Source organism: Balearica regulorum, chromosome 3 (genome assembly GCF_011004875.1).
Source record: "Balearica regulorum gibbericeps isolate bBalReg1 chromosome 3, bBalReg1.pri, whole genome shotgun sequence".
NCBI lineage: Eukaryota > Metazoa > Chordata > Aves > Gruiformes > Gruidae > Balearica > Balearica regulorum.
Window position 1 is genome coordinate 116,114,171 of NC_046186.1, and position 16,236 is coordinate 116,130,406.

At 44.7% G+C, this 16,236-nt stretch overlaps 1 long non-coding RNA gene across 1 annotated transcript in view; it reads left to right on the forward strand.

Moving 5' to 3' along the window:
* The first annotated feature begins 892 nt into the window (after positions 1 to 892).
* The window catches only part of LOC142601160 (uncharacterized), a 132,741-nt gene continuing 117,397 nt past the window's right edge, over positions 893 to 16,236 (forward strand). The window contains exon 1 of the long non-coding RNA XR_012834791.1: positions 893 to 1,004. This is a non-coding gene — a long non-coding RNA (uncharacterized LOC142601160). The remainder of the gene's footprint in view (positions 1,005 to 16,236) is intronic.

Here is a 16,236-nt window from a genome sequence, read left to right on the forward strand (position 1 = left end):
AGCTTGTTTAAATTGGCTGAAGCTTCTCACTTTCAATGGAAGTATACTCATTTGCACCAACAGGGAAATTGGCATCCACTCTATTATTTTTTTTCTCAGGGTGGTGGTTGGGGAGAGGAAGCTCAAAAATGTTGATTAAGAATTACAGGCATCCTGGCATGTTTTGATTTATTGAGGACTGCAGTGCTCAAAAGAGCTGCTGTGTTGAATAGCAAGATTCATCAAGATTGCTTTAGCAAGGCAACTCCAAAAGCTTTTCTATGGTGGCAACTTCACTTACTCTGAGGTGAAAGCCAATATATAAACAGGGCTCGGTCTTCAGCCAGGTGAATTCTACCAACTCTGATTTATGCCAGCCATGGTGTTGGACCTTGCTTTGCCTGGGTTATCTGAACAAAACAGCACTTTACCTGCATCACCAATATTGAAAGGTGCTCTTAGACTGTGATAGCAAAGAGGCTGAGAAAATGACACTGCCTTTATGCAGACGAGACAAAGTTCTCTGGTTTAAGCATGCTATGGTGCCTTGCTATATCCATGCGGGTTTTGGGAAGATGTCGTCAGAGTGTCTGTCATTAAAAGATCTTGGAACTGTGAAAATCCTTCACCTCTGTGCCTTTTCATCTATTCCCTCCAAGAATCTTAGTTTATTTTTCAGAGCTATTGAACTGCAAATTATGGCACTGTGATACACAGCCAGGTTCTTGAGTTTAACAGGGATAAATTCTCCCTGGTGATGGGGTTTGGTTAGAGTCCTTTATCAACAGTCCTTTGTTTAAAATAAAGGTATTCTGAAATGGTCTTGTCTACTCATAATGCTCTTTTTATTCCTTCAGCTGAGAAGATTCTCCAGATATTTCTGTTCTGGGACTGTGTGTCTGATGCAGGAAGTATCTGAAGATGGGTGAAAAGCTGCAGGCATTCTGGTACAGAATAAAAGAAGCTTCACAACATCTCAAATGATGGACCTGGAGTGTTCCCCAGATATCCCTGAGATGGTGCTGGTAAGGTTCATAACCTGAGACTATTTAAAGCTTGCCCCAAAGATTATGACACATATGCCTCTATTATTTCTCATATATTTAAGCCTGTAAGTTGTAGCATTGCATATACATTGGTAGGTCCTCATGGCGTCCAGATTCAGATGCTCTCTTAAAAAACCCAAACAAATTAAAGATCCTCAGTTGTGTGGACTGATGTGGTGCCCTCATCTATAGAGAGAGTTGGCTTGCAGGAAAGGTGAAGGACAACCTAGCTTACTCTACATATACCTCTGGTGGTTACCAAAGCAGAGGCAAATGCATTTATTCAAATAAAAAAAAAATTAAAAAATCATCCCTGTTTACTTAGTATGCAAGTCTGCCAAATTACTATCCTGCCATGAGCATCAGAATGCCTCTTTGTGGTCCTGGTGGAGAACTTAGGGCTCCAAACTTGAGTTAAAAAAAATGAGGTGCTGAAGGTTAGGCAGGACAGAGATCCTCCTTTTTATTATAGCCTGTAGCAGTGTTATCAGTGGGAAGTTTGACTTCCACTAGGTCGTACTGGGTTGTACACAGCATGAGTCAGCCCAGCCTCTTACAGAAGAAAGGACTTTTTTTTGTTTTTTAACAGCAGAAAAACAGTAGAGAATTTGCATGGGCTGACTTATTTGTCTCAAGCTGCACAAACCTTCTGGGATGATCTGGTTTTCAGGCTGGTTCCCCTGCAAAAAGCATCTCTTTTTTCCTCCCCTAGTCAAGATGGTATAGACCTTCCTGTAACTAATAGCTTTTTTGTAGCTTCCGATAATACTATTTTAATGCTGAGATTACTCTCAATGAATAATTCCTATAGTTCCCTTGACTTTTTGAACAGCAAGTGGTACGGTTCATGTCTTAGCTGTGACCTTAGGAGTACAGCCATTAAGGGTTTCCCTCTGAACTGCCAGTTGTAGAAGCCAGCATGTTTTGGAGGGAGCACTCCTGAAAGAATACAGCCAGCATTTATTTAGGTCCCTTACGTACTGACTTGGAAAATGAAAATGTTATAGATCGCACGTGTAGTTTCTTGGGTAGGTACATCTACTTGAGACATTTATTTACCATTTCCTGTAGTCTGCTTCCTAAGTGAGTTGATTCAAGTCACTTAGGTAATTGCTCTGTATTGCATTCTGTTAAGCTTCAGTGATGGCACAGGAAACCAAGGCTCTTATTTTTAACCCTGAATTTTAGGCCTGAAGTTGTATATTGTGATTTCTCTTGTCTCACTTTGGCAAGGGTAGTACTGCCATATCTCTCAGGAATGCTGAGGTGATAAATACACTGATTTTATGATGTTTAGGCTGAGATCCATCCTGCTTAGTGTAGACATTTCCAGTGTCTACAGCTGCACTTGTCACCTGTGGCCCTGCATATTCACTGAGAGGAAATAGATGCTTTGGAGAGTGATTTAAATGGCCTATTTTGAATGTCTAATTCATCTGAATCTAGGTCATTATTCCAGTGACTCTACTGAGCAGATTTCCTAACAGGCCTATCTCAGGTGGAAACAGGCTTACAGTGTGGAGGAGGAGGAGGGAGGAATGCAATGAGGAGGAGGAATACCAGCCAGTGGCTTGAAATTCTTCCTTTCTACCAGCCCATTCCCATCTATACTCTTCCCCACCTTCCCAGTAACATACCACTCCTCAGGTCTCCCTGCCTGTAATGTCCAAATCCATCCCTGGTACTCACAGGCAAATGTGAGAGTTGTGATGTGAAATTATTTTGTGAAATGGGGAGCACAAGAGATCAAACTCCCCACTGCCTGAGCACTTTCTCTACCCCACCTGTGCCCCCAGGGATAACTCTTGAGCCCCTCAAGGAGAGGAGAGAGACATGATCAAACTGATGATTAGCAAAAGCAATCATCAGCTACTAGCCCTAGCTGAAAATTCTCGTAACTGAAATATGCAGGAATAACCCAGGAAAAAAGTTTGCATTGGGTTGCTTTAGAGTGTTTTAGGATATGGTCCCCATTAATTAAGGACTTGCTCCTTCAATGTTCTGGGTAGAGGTGGGTCGGAAATGTAAAACTATTTCCTGTTTCAGATTTAGGCAAGACCCTTGTGAAAGCTGAGGGGTGGGGAAGAGGCACACAGGTTAACAAACAGATTCAGGCTTTCTCAGACAAAAGAGCCTTGTATGGCACCACTTCTCTCAAATAAGGAAACCTTAGGGTCTCTGCTCTGAACACCTCCCTCTGCCTTGAACTAAAAATTCACCTTGGAGAGTAAAAATGTTCCTGACTAAGACATCATTGAAAGTGGCACACTTTGGAAAAATTGGCTGTCAGTAGGCAAAAGTAAGCTTCCTCATAAAAAGCAAAAGAACCCCCCAAATCATCTGTTGCAGACAGTTCAGGACCTGCTGCACTGCTGTGCACTACCAAGTCCCTGTGGCATCAGCAGCTATGGATGTTTTCTGACATTAAGCTCTGAAACTGAACAATGAGATATAACTGTGCTTAGCACTTGAAAATACCATCAAATCATATGCTCGTGGCTCAGGTGTTACAGTTCTGGGCTTTGGGGTGCTTTACAGCTTGAGAGGAAACTCTCATAACCAAATAAGATACACAGCAATTAAAATATAAAAGAAGCAAAATCACTTGATTATTATATGATAGCATGGGATTTTATAGGGAATATAAATAGACACAGGAGACTCAGGCCTTTCTCTGCCTTCCTCTGTTCACTTTTTCACTGAACAGTCACAAAACAGACAATTACAGAAGGTGGTTGGAAGTGCCAGGGGTTTGTCCAATGATACGTTGTTCTCTTATGAAGTCTTTGGGAGGGAAAATGAAATATCCACATAGGGTTTTTCAGGCTTTTATATCCAAATGGAAACATTTTTGATGTCTTTGAACCAAATCAAAATTCTGTTTCTAGTCAGTCTGTTTTCTACACCATGTCTGCCTGAGCAGCTGTACTGCCTGGCTGCAGCTGAATACCGTGCTCTTTCATGGGCTAGATTTTGTGAAGAGTTGGTGTCTCCTGCTGAACTGCCACAGTGTCTCATAGGAACAATAAAGCTGTGGCTTATGGTAAGCAGCAGAGAAGGCAGTCCTTCATAACTGATTGCTGAAATCTTGACCGGGAATGGAACTTCCTGGTCCATCTTGCAGATTGTCCTCAGAAGAGCTACGGGGATGAAATACCCACTCTGTGGTACTGTCGTGGTATCAGTGATCCTGGAAACACATCAGTGCAAGAACAGCTGTTCTCCTAGAGCATCTCTGCTCATGTGGACACACCACAACTAGTGTCAAACTGGCTCACTTGAATGCTGGCAGAGGAGAGCTGTAACAGCTTGGCCAGCCTTTCTCAGCAGGACTTTTGCAGGCCGCATCGTTGCTCCTGGGCACAGTTCAGACTCCTGGCTTGGGCTGCTTTTCAAGTTGATTCAGGTAGACCTACTGGGTCTGCAATAACTGTAGTGTACAAATACACCAGAAACAGCTGAAGTTACCTTATTGTTGCTGGAGGTTTGGCTGATGAAGGTCTGGTGATACCTCCTGACTTCTCCCACCCCTTTTTTTGCACCCACTGTGCCTCCCATGTGCCAATGGTGGCAGCAGGTGTCACACCTGGGGTGCCCCAGCATTGACAAGTGAGGGAAGCAGTGGTGCAGAGAGCTGCCATGTATTGTTACCCTCTATTATGCTAGTTGTGAGTGCCTATAACATCAACAAGAGCAGCAAACAGCTCTGAAGCATTCTCCTGCCATTGTTTCCTTCCAGCACACTACTTATTTGGTAATATACAGGCCAGCTAGATAATTTTTGAAAAGCAAACATGTGATTTTTATCATGCTAGTACATTCTCTTGCTGCTGCATCTTTGCTGCACTTGGAAATGAAGACAGTGTAATTACCTAACAATTATCTTGTCAGCTTGTAGCAGAATGCAAAATTTGGGTTGAGGTAATGAATGAGAGTGCATTTAAACGCCGGGCTCTTGTGATATGGTGTTTATTTTCCATGCTAATTTTGGGGCTGGGTAATGAGGTAGATGTGTGTCGTTAAGCTAAATGCCCCAGAGTGGCTGTCCAGAACACAGGAGACTAGTTGGCCATGTAAAACGGCCATGTAAAACCTCCATGTACCTTGGCGTGCCACAGGAGTGGGGACAGACTGCCTGCACTGCATTACCAGGTGTTTCCCTAGTGCCCAGGAATGGAGTTGCCGCTGTAAGCGTTTTCAGGTAGTTTTGCCTGGTGGAGGAAGAGGTATTCTCTTTTCCATAGGGCCACTGATGCAGCATGCCTCCAAGTCTATGCTCAGACTGTTCAGCCATCTTCTCTGTCAGTCCTGGTGACGATTTAATATAAACAGTAGACAGTAGTACACGAAGAATGGTTCCCATTCCCCAGCCCTTCATTTTTGGTTCTTTTATTTGCCTGCGTAAATGCTTGCTGGAGGCTCCCTTAAACAAGGGGATGCCAACTGAGATAAATTATAATTATTTGCCATTGTAGACAGCCGTGTTAAACCAATATGTACATATTTGGAGAGGAAACAGTGCTCAAAGGGTTTAAATCTCAGCAGCATGTGGCATCATTCCTCTCTGAGAATATGCTTTTGGGCAAACCTTGTGTTGTATGGGGTAGATATTTTCTTCCTGCCTTTTCAGGAAAAGCTCAGCCCTTTCCTGATAGAGGGGGCTCTGGGAGTGTGACAGTTCTAAGCTCATGCTGAAACAGTACTTTTACAACCAGTATTGCCACAAATTCCAGCTGTTCTGCGCTGGCAAGACAGAGCCACTGAATAAGCTTATTTTTCACTCTGATCAGTTTACAGCTTTTTCTCTCCTGACTTGCATAGCTTGAGAGACATCTTAGCAAGTATCCAGTCAACACTGAGAGGAACATGAGAAGTGACTTTAGCTGACAGACTGATGGGCCCTGATCTGGTATCAATACACTTGAAGACTTTTCAAAACAAATGCTGTTTCTGTCAATGCAACTCCATTAACACTTATGCATTTCAAGGCCTAAGCCTCCTGCCTTTAGTAGGCAGTGTGGGATTTTAGAGATTAGAAAGCATCATATTATGGGTTGCTAAGTGGTTTGCATTTCAAAGTCAGCTGCAAGTTAAGATGTATCTTGGCAGAAATACGCAGTAAATGGGCCAGGCTCCCAGATACAATCCAGGCTGCCTGTTGCAAAGGAATTATCATTCTGGTATAGGCAGTTGCATTGCACTACTGAATGCTTTGTGTGGCTACAATGGTATAAGAGTAGGCCAGGAGGTACTGAGATTGTCAAGCACATCTAAGTCCTTGGTGTTGGTTTTTTTTCATATTGCACTGAACCAACTGTTTTTTGCACTGTTACTTAGGGGTAAAATGTTTTTCAGTGTTGTGCATGTTCTTGAGGCCATATGGCTTGACCTTTTATATCGCTGTGAATACTATGAACCTCTGCAAGGCTTTCTCAATAATTGCGAAAAGAGACAGTAAAAGATGTCAAGTGCAGTTTTCACTGACTGAAAAGATAAATTGTTTAGTTGAGTCTTGAGGAATGATGTGTTGACCTTCATCCCATCCATGACAGGGCAGGAAGACTGAGGTTCAAAAGTAGTGGAAGAAACCCAATGAAAAGCAGATAGCAGCAGCAAACAGTCATGCACACAACTCCAACCTCCTGCACTGCCCATTGCATCACCAAAGGGGTTGGGATGGACTGTGTGTCACCTGTACTGAAGGCAAAGGAAGCTTGAACTGGGAACGGGGGAGGAAAGATGTCTAAATGTTTAATTGCTTGCTTTCTTCTTTCTCATTACCCAAATCAGGGATTAGAAATTTGTGTTAGTTTGCAGTAACTTAAGTAAAAATTCCCCCAGTGGAGGCTGTCTTGCTAGCAACAGTAAGTGTGCCCAGGACAGTAGTTGTTGGAGAATGTGGGCCTGGCACAATCAGGGGTTGGAAGAATTTGCATGACTCCGAGGCTCAGCAAGGAGCCTTGATTCTGGTATTGGGAATTCGGGGTGTAAGTGGTGATATGTCTTAGTGGGGCAGTAGGTGTGAACAATGTGTAAGCAAGTGAGAAAGAGTTTTAAGCTACCTGACTGATGTCCTGAGGGCTGGGAAGATGAATAGGAAGAGATGTGGGTCAACCTTATCATGATCTGAATATATATACTCTTTGCAATCTTCTACCCTCATTCCAGTGGACTAGACTGTATGGGTTAATACTATAACAATCTGAATGCATGCTTCTTGCAAACTTCACTCCTTGCTCCTGCAACAAATGTAACTAAGTCATGACAGTTGGAATATATATGCATTACAAATGCCACCACTTGCCCCTGTGGACTGCATTATTTAGGTTAATGTAATCTGAGCACTTACTATAAATTTCACACATTGGTCCTGCAAAACACAAAACCAAGAATACAACAGAATTTTTCATTTATTTACTCTATTGTAGCATACAAAGCAGATGATGAAGATAGTACAAGCTAAGATTAACACCACTGTTGGAGGTACCAATAGGTTCATGAATCAAATAGCTGTAGGGCTTTGTCCAGACGTAAAATGGGTGGTGAAGAGTGTTCTCTTGATGCAACAAAGGCATTTCCCAACCTGGGGAGTAAAATGGTGCTCAACCATTCTGGACCTTGCTCAACATCCTGAACAACATTAATTGAGCCTTCTGTTTTCCCCTGCATCTACAATTCCTTAAGTCGCAGCTCTCATCTCTGAAGGGCTTTCTGCCCCATGTCATCTTATTCTGTCCCTGTTCTTTCAGGAGCAGTCCCAATAAGTAGGGTGGCAGCAAGGAGAATTTTCAGATCTCTTTGACACTCTTTCCCAGGTCAACCATACTACTGGCCTTTCAGCATTATCTTTGCTCCTGGTCTCACACCCATCTTCTGGCACACTCCGCTTGCATGATGATGCATATAGGTCACTGCTAGATCAATAGGACTTCCCACCAGCTCATAGCAAAAGGGAATTAGTAACTATGAATAGCTGTGGGAGCTTTCAGGTAGTGGGTTGTCTGCAGGCCACAATCCCTCAAGGGCAACCCTGCTCTGGTGTGGATCACCCATGGGCCACAGTCCCTCAGGGACACTGCTCAGACATGGAGTGCCTCCTTCCATGAGCAGGTCTCCCCCTGTACATCATAACCACTATCTCTTCCACCATGTGTCTCCTCTACCGTCTCCCCATGTCTCTTCCCCTTGTGCTGGCTGCTCTTTCTTAAATATCTCTGTGACGGAGCACTGTGGGCTCCTTTGAGGGCCTGGCATTTTGGGATGCGGTGGGAAGTTACATCAGCTTCAGAGCCAGCTGCACAGGGCAGCTCATGGCCACCTCCCACGCTGGCCCTGCTGCAGCCCCTGGATGCTGAAGCCTGCCATGTGTGTCCAGTACAGCACTTGTGAGATCATCAGGTGTTCATGCATGAGTAAATTGCTCATCTTAAGTGAACTGTGTGATCATGCATGAAATGGTCAGGTTCTCATGCATGAATTCAGTGATCATGTGTGACCTGATTGTGCAGTCATGCATGAGCTAATGGGGTGTCTTGAACCATTTGGATGCCCGTGTGTGAGCTAATTGGGTGCTCAGGCATGAATTAATTGTGCCTCCATGCAGGGATTAATTGGATAATCAAGTGTAAGTTTGCAGGACACTCATGCATGAACTAACTGGGCACTCATGCATGAACTACTTGGGCTGTCTAGCATAAATTAATTTGGCACTTCGATGTGAATTAATTGTGTGCCTATGTTTGAGTTTATTGGGCGCTCAAGGATGAACTGACTGGACCCTCATTTATGAACTGATAGGCCACTCAGGTGTGAATTATTTGTATGCCCATGCATAAACAAATTGGGCACTCATGCATATATTTATTGGGTGCTCATGCACGAACTTACTGAACATTTGAGCGTGAGTGGTTGGGCATCCCTGTGTGGTTGTATTGGACACTCACACATGGGTGCAGTAAGCCCTGAAACTTATGTCCTGAGGGGCATAATAATACTGTATGCATTTGGGTTGTTATAATATTAACCTCTACAGTCTGATCCAAGGGGGTGAGGATTGAAGTTTGTGAAGAGTACATGTAGTCAGGCTGTGATAAGGTTGACCCAATAATCTAGTCCACAAGGGCACAGGGTGGAGCTTGTAACAGATAAAAGTTCAGACTGATGATGCCGATAACCCCTGTAATTTGGTTCCCAGGGGGCAAGGAGGGAACTTTAGTAGGTGCATGTGTACTTTGTTATGATATTAACCCCATACAGTCTGGTCTACCAGGACAAAGCGTAGAGTTTGTGATGGGCTAGATGTGACTGTGTGGACATGGTGCTTAAGGGACATGGTTTAGTGGTGGACTTGGTAGTGTTAGGTTAACAGTTGGACTCGATTTTAATGGTCATTTCCAACCTAAATGATTCTATAATGTTAGCCACCATAACGTCATTTGTGGGGCAAGGAACAAAATTTTAGAGAGCATGTATACATATTGCTATGCTGTTAATCCCTACTAGCTGTTCTGCAGGGAAGAAGCATGAAGTTTGCTGTATATTAGGATTGTGAGGATGTTGAAAGTGGAGTTGGTAATGTTTTTATGTTGAAACAGCTCTTAAATATGTGTTTTGCGGAAGTAAGGGGTGGAAGGTATTGAGATTAAATTGCAGAGTTTACTACATTTGTGCATGGGCACCTAATTAGCTCATGCATGAGTGCCAATTTAGTCCATGCATGGGATGGTGCCCAATTAGCTCATGCATGATCACCCTATTAGTTCATGCCTGATCACCCAATTACTTCACGCATGGGTGCCCAATTAGTGCATGCTTTATTGCTCAAATAGTTCACGCATGAGTGCCCAATTAGTTCATGCTTGAGAGCTCAATCAATTCATGCTTGAGAGTCCAATTAGTTCTGGATGAGCACCCAATTTACTCATGCATGAATGCTCAATTAGTACATGCATGAGCACCGGATGAGTTCAACCCCCCCCAAGCACACCACAAAGTTCACACCACACTGTTCATACGTGGTGGGGTTTGGCATCCAGGGGCTGCAGCATTATCAGTGTGGGAGGTAGACAGGAACTGTCCTGTGTAGGTGGCAGCTGGCTCTGAAGTTGATATGAAGTGTCCCAAAATGCCAGGCCCTCAGAGGAGCCCACAGTGCCCCAGCACAGACAGCGTGGGGAGATGGTGGAAGAGACACGTGGACAGGAAGATGGCAGAGAGAACATGCATGGAAGAGGATGCTCTGTGCCCAAGGGATGCATGCCTGAATCACTGCAGCCTATGGACAACCCACACCAGGGCAGGGACACTTTGACAGTGGCCATGGGTGACCTATGCCAGCACAGTGACACTGGGCAGCCGGGGGGGAGTGGAAGAGACCTCGTGAGACACGTGAAGCAGTGGCAGACAGAAGCTGTTGTGTACACAGCCCTGACCTCCTGCTTTGCCCATTGGTTCATGAAGATGATTGAGACAAACTGAGTGTAATTTGTGGTGCAAATAAGAGAAACTGAGATTAGGAAAGTATATTTGGCTTAAGTGGAGCCTAGGAAAGAGGGAGACAAGGTGCTTTAAGTGCTTAATTGCTTATGTTTTCTTCTTTCTTGATACCTGAACCAGTGATTAGAAGTTTATGTTAATTGGCAATAACCTAAGTAAAAGTTCCCTCAGTGGAGGCTGTTTTGTGGACTACAGTAATTAGTGGAGAATGCAGGCAGCACCTGGGTCTGGCATGGCCTGGGACTGCAATAGTTTGAGGGACTTTGAGGCTCAGGAAGATGTATTGATTCTCATATCAATGAGTGTTGTGATATGTCCATCATGTCTGGAGGGGGTAGGTGTAAACAGTGTCTAAGTAGGTGGGAAATGAAGAATTCAAAGCTACCGGAGCAGGGTGCTGAGGGGTGCGAAGGTGACTGGGAAGAGATGGCATGGGTTCTGCTTCAAGCCCCTGCCCCAGTGACCTGCAACCAAGGCTGTCCCCACACAAGGGATCCAAGAGCACCTTCCACCGAGGGTCAGCGTGGCTGGGAAAGACCAGGAGAGCTGCGTGCTGCTGTGCTGTGGGGTGCAGAGGGGTTAATTGTCTCTTCCAAGGGTGTCCCCAGAGAGCCTGGGAGCACTTGGCAGAGCCAGGGAGTTGAGCTGAGGGTCTCTGTTTTAGAGTAAGAGCCTGCTAAAAGAAGTGTTAACAAGTGCTCAGCACAAAAGGGAGGCCCTTGATTGGAGCAAGCAGCTTGTAGTGCTGCGCTGGTCAAAGTGTGTACAGTATGATGCTTATCCCTACTGCCTGGCCCACAGGAGTAAGTGTGGAGCTTATAATTGGTTCATATTAAGATTGTGATGATGTTGAAAGTAGAGTTTGTAATGGATTGATGTTGAAACAGTTCCTATGTGTTTTTCACAGAGGCAGAGGATAAAATGTATTGGGTATAAATTGCAGGATTTACTGCATTCACATGTGAGCGCCCAACTTGTTCATGCATCAGTGCCCGATGACTTCATGTTTGAGTGCCCAGTCAGTTCACCCTTGAGCGCACAATTAGCTCATGCTTGCACACCCAGTTAATTCATGCATGGGTGCCCAATCGATTCATGCATGAGAACCCAATTGCTTCACGCTTGCATGCCCAATTAATTTACGCATGAGTGCCCAATTGAGTTATGCATGAGTGCTCAATTAATTTGATAAGAGTTCAGAAAAGTGCCACTGCTAGGAACCCCAAAACTGAAGCCAGATGCAAATTAAAGCCACACCCCTTGAAGGCCCCCTGGACAAATTAATCTAGGCTGGAAACCAGTCCTTTAGTTCAGATTGAAAAGAAATGAAAACCAGCTCTCATTCTACACCTGGGTATAATTAGTACAACTTTAACTTGGATCCTTTTTTAGGACCCAGAAAGCAGCTGTGTGGGACATGGGGTTTCTCCACTCAGAGTTCTAGCTAATCCAGCCTTTCCGTTGCCATATGGGGTTTTTGTTTTGTTTTGTGTGCTAATCATTAAAATGTAATTTCCCATCATATAGCTTCCTCAGCCAGCGTGAAATATCTATACCTAATGCCCATAGAAACAAAGATGGTTTAAATGAAAAAGCAAAGTTAAACCAGCAGAAAAATTCAAGAATACAGGGCAGTTCCCAGCCTGTTTCAGTAGGAAGCTGCACAAGATTGTGCATTAGCAATGCCTGGCGTGCTCTTCAGAAAACAAAATTATTTTTGCTAGTGAAGACCTGGAGGAAGAGAATACAAAAATCTTTTGTATTATTACTTAGGCTGCATTTTCCTTTTGCTTCTCATCTTTCATGACTTGCATGATGATGGTAGTTCTATCGTTTAATTTCCATTTCTTGGAGGAGGTCTCCAGTCTCCCAGCATTGGCTCCTCTCTGCTGGCCAGTATAGTTCCTCAGGTAATGTTAGAGCAGTGAAACTTTGGAGATCGAAGTAGCAGCTGATAATAGTGCTGACCCCTCTGCCTGCAGATGTTTACTTGGGGAGTCAGGAGGCACTCAAGCGGGTGTTTTTTATGTTTTTAGACATCAACCTGTTGATGCTTCTGAACTGACCTTTCTTATCTCTATAATGTCCTTCTGGAAGTTTTAACGAATGTCTGCAGGTTGCTCATAGCAGGAACATGAAATAGCGAGTGTTTCACCAGCTCACACCACCTTTGAATCTGTCCTTCCTTAGAAATGGGCAAAAATTTGTGTCATATATGGCCACAATGGAGCTTGTCACTCCACAAGCTGTCAGTCTGGGAGGGAAACAAAGCAGCTATCTTTATAACTTGACAGGAGAATGAACAGGAGACCATAAGCTTGTCCATCTGCCACTTTTTTTACTTGCTTTCAACTATATAATACCTGATGTATGCAAAGAGTTATATATTTGGACTGCATAATGCCGTGGCTTTGTTACTGATTTTGAGCCATTCTTATTTAAAGTGGAAACAACTCTGTTCCATCTGTGGTACCTGCTTTAGCAAAACAAGATCCCTGTCATGGCTCACTTGTCACTGGCTTCAACATTTCGATCGTATCAGTTTTTTTCTTTTCAACCACAAACTAATACTTTTTTTATGGTAGGCTAAGGAGAAAAAAGCAAAAATATTGGGCATGCTTGGGCATCTTCTGATGGGATTTAATATTCTTGTTTCATGGAATCATTTAGGTTGGAAAAGACCTTTAAGATCATCAAGTCCAACAGTTAGCCTAGCACTTCCAAGTTCACCACTAAACCATGTCCCTAAGTACCATGTCTATCTGTCTTTTAAATACCCCCTGGAATGGTGACTCAACCACTTCCCTGGGCAGCCTGTTCCAATGATTGACAACTCTTTTGGTGAAGAAATTTTTCCTAATACCCAATCTAAACCTCCTTTAGCACAACTTGAGGCTATATGCACTTGTCCTATCACTTCTTACTTGGAGAAGAGACCAACACCCACCTGGCTATGACCTCCTCTCAGGTAGCTGTAGAGAGCGATATGGTCTCCCCTCAGACGCCTTTTCTCCAGACTAAACAGCCCCAGTTCCCTCAGCCGCTCCTCATAAGACTTGTCCTCTAGACCCTTCACCAGCTTCGTTGCCCTTCTTTGGACATGCTCCAGCACCTCAATGTCCTTCTTGTAGTGAGGGGCCCAAAACTGAACACAGTACTTGAGGTGTGGCCTCACCAGTGCTGAGTACAGGGGGATGATCGCTTCCCTAGTCCTGCTGGCCACAGTATTCCTGACACAAGCCAGGATGCTGTTGGCCTTGGCCACACTGCTGGCTCATATTGAGCCGGCTGTTGACCAGCACCCCCAGGTCCTTTTCCACTGGGCAGCTTTACAGCCACCCTTCCCCAAGCCTGTAGCGTTGCATGGGCTTGTTGTGGACCCAGCACCTCAAAATGAACAAATGAGAAGTTACAGCTGTTTGGGCTTGAAGATGCAGAGAGTAAGTGTCCTTTGGGGCATAAGTTCTGCTGTTCATACTTAGCTTGAACAGTACTCTCTGGGTGGTGTACCTGATTTAGAGCATACTTAGCAGGTGCAACCTAACTGGAATGATGCAACATAACAACAAGCTATGTAGGAGTAGAGAGGAGTCAGTGTTTTGAAAAGCAGACACAGAATGGGTTACTGCAAACAGAACAAAGTAGAGGCATTTGCAGACTCCACCACTCTTTTGGAAAGTGTTTCTGGTATCATTTCTGTTTCATTTTAAGCTAGAAGCAAAGGGATGTATTTGTGCGCTCACGCTCCTTCCCAAGTGGAAGGTGGTCACTTAAGCAGTCTTAGGTCTCTTTTGAAACATTTACTCACAACGTGACCTAATTGTACCTCTGGCGATGCAAGCTTAGGGACAGTGCTGTATTTCATGCTCTGCAGCTTTGTGCGTGCTAGCAGCTCAGGGTACAGGGAGGAAAAGCTCTTTTTCTTCTTCAGGGACGTGAGGACTCTGTGCACTGTTCACGCTGTGTCTGGCAGCTAACCAAAAAGCTGCATTAGCATCATCTTCCCATCAGACTGCCAGAGCTGCACTGCCCTCTTGGGCATTGAGTTACTGTCAATGTAACTACATGGAAGGAAAAGATATTAACTGAGGATGAAGGACTCAAAAAGCCTTCTTTTCATCTTGGGCTGATATGGCTTTGCTGCATAGTATTAATGTTGCAATGTAGCAAGTGGATGGGAAAAGGCTGTGCTGCCCACACACTGAACTGTGAGGTCTTAGGAGAGAGTGTGGGAAGAAAGACCAAAGAGGGAAAAGTCTATTATAATTTCAGCTAGTAAAAATTTTATTGCACCTTTTACACGTTCCAGGGGATGCAAGGCATTTAAAATTGGACTGTGTAAACTGCTGCAGCCTAAAGACAAAGTGTGCAGCTTTGGTGTGATGTTTGGATATACCTTTTCCATGAAGGATGAAAGAACAAAGTGATGTTCAGTTTGGGTCCATAGTTCTCTCCCCTCTTCCCCGCCCCCCAAGTTAAACAAGGATGGAGGATGTGTAGGTCTTAAAGTCCTTCCTCTCTGCCTTTTACACTAGCTCCTCTCCCTGCAGGGACTTAGGGTAGAGATGAGCTGGTTTCTGAACACTAAAGAAAATAAAAAAAAATATTTGCAACCTGTTGTGACAGAGAAGAAACTGAATTTCAGAAGGTTGAGAACTTACTTTCCTCAGCTGACAGGTGACTTTTGAACCTTGCTGTAACAGCCACTGGTTTTGCCTTCAGCAATTTTTCTTTTTTTCTACCTCAGTCTTGCTAGAGTTTACTATCAGTAGTAATGGAGCGGACAACCTGGTCCATCAAACCCTCGTTTCTGTCTCATGCTCTTTCCTGTGAGCAGCAGTGAGACAACGGATGTGGGACTCGAGGAATCAGAGCTGCCAGGCCCTGGGCACAGCTCCCTTCTAGGAGCTTAGCTGGCTAGGTTAAAGAGTTTAGCTGGCAGAGCCCAAGGTCAGCTCCTTCACTGATAAGAGCTGTTGGGAAGAAAGCTAGAAGTGATGACCTGCCCCTCCTTTTCTTTGGGAACTGCTTTTAAGCTGGGGCTTTACTGCTGGCCCCCACCCATGCTCCATCACAGCCTCCGCAGCAGCTGTATCTGCGATGGTCTTGTACTGCCACAGCTTTGACCTGGACCTGCTGACTGGGCATCCTGGCTTGATGTCAGACCTGCCGCATCACCACAGACTCACTGGGTGATCACTGCGCTGTATCTGATCACTGTTTCTCGCCTTGATCCTGACCAGGACCTGCCGATTTCTGTCCCAACTCTGTGTTGGTGAGGTCAGTGCTTGTGCCTGTTTCATTATCCCACTCCATTCCCGGCTTCCTGTCCCTTGCAGAGCAGCCAGCCCTCACTGCTCCCTGACGGTTGGCAAAGGTGGGGGCCAGTGGTAAAGCCTCAGCTTAAAAGCAGCTCCCAAGGGAAATGAGGGGCAGGTCCTTGCTTCTGGCTTTCTTCACAACAGCTCTTGTCAGTGACAGAGCTGACCTCGGACTCAGCCAGCTAAGCTCTTTAGCTTAGCCAACTAAATCCTAGAAGGGGGATGTACTCTGGGCCCTGAGAAGAGTATCATACCTGGCTGAGCACCAGTGCTCCCCTCTGTCTTCTCCCAGCACGTTCTGGCTGGATGGCTCTGATCCACTTGCAAGTCTGCGTGCTCAATAGTCCTCCTCCTGCTCCCTTGGTCTTTCGCAGCTGCATGTCCCTTGCTCTGTG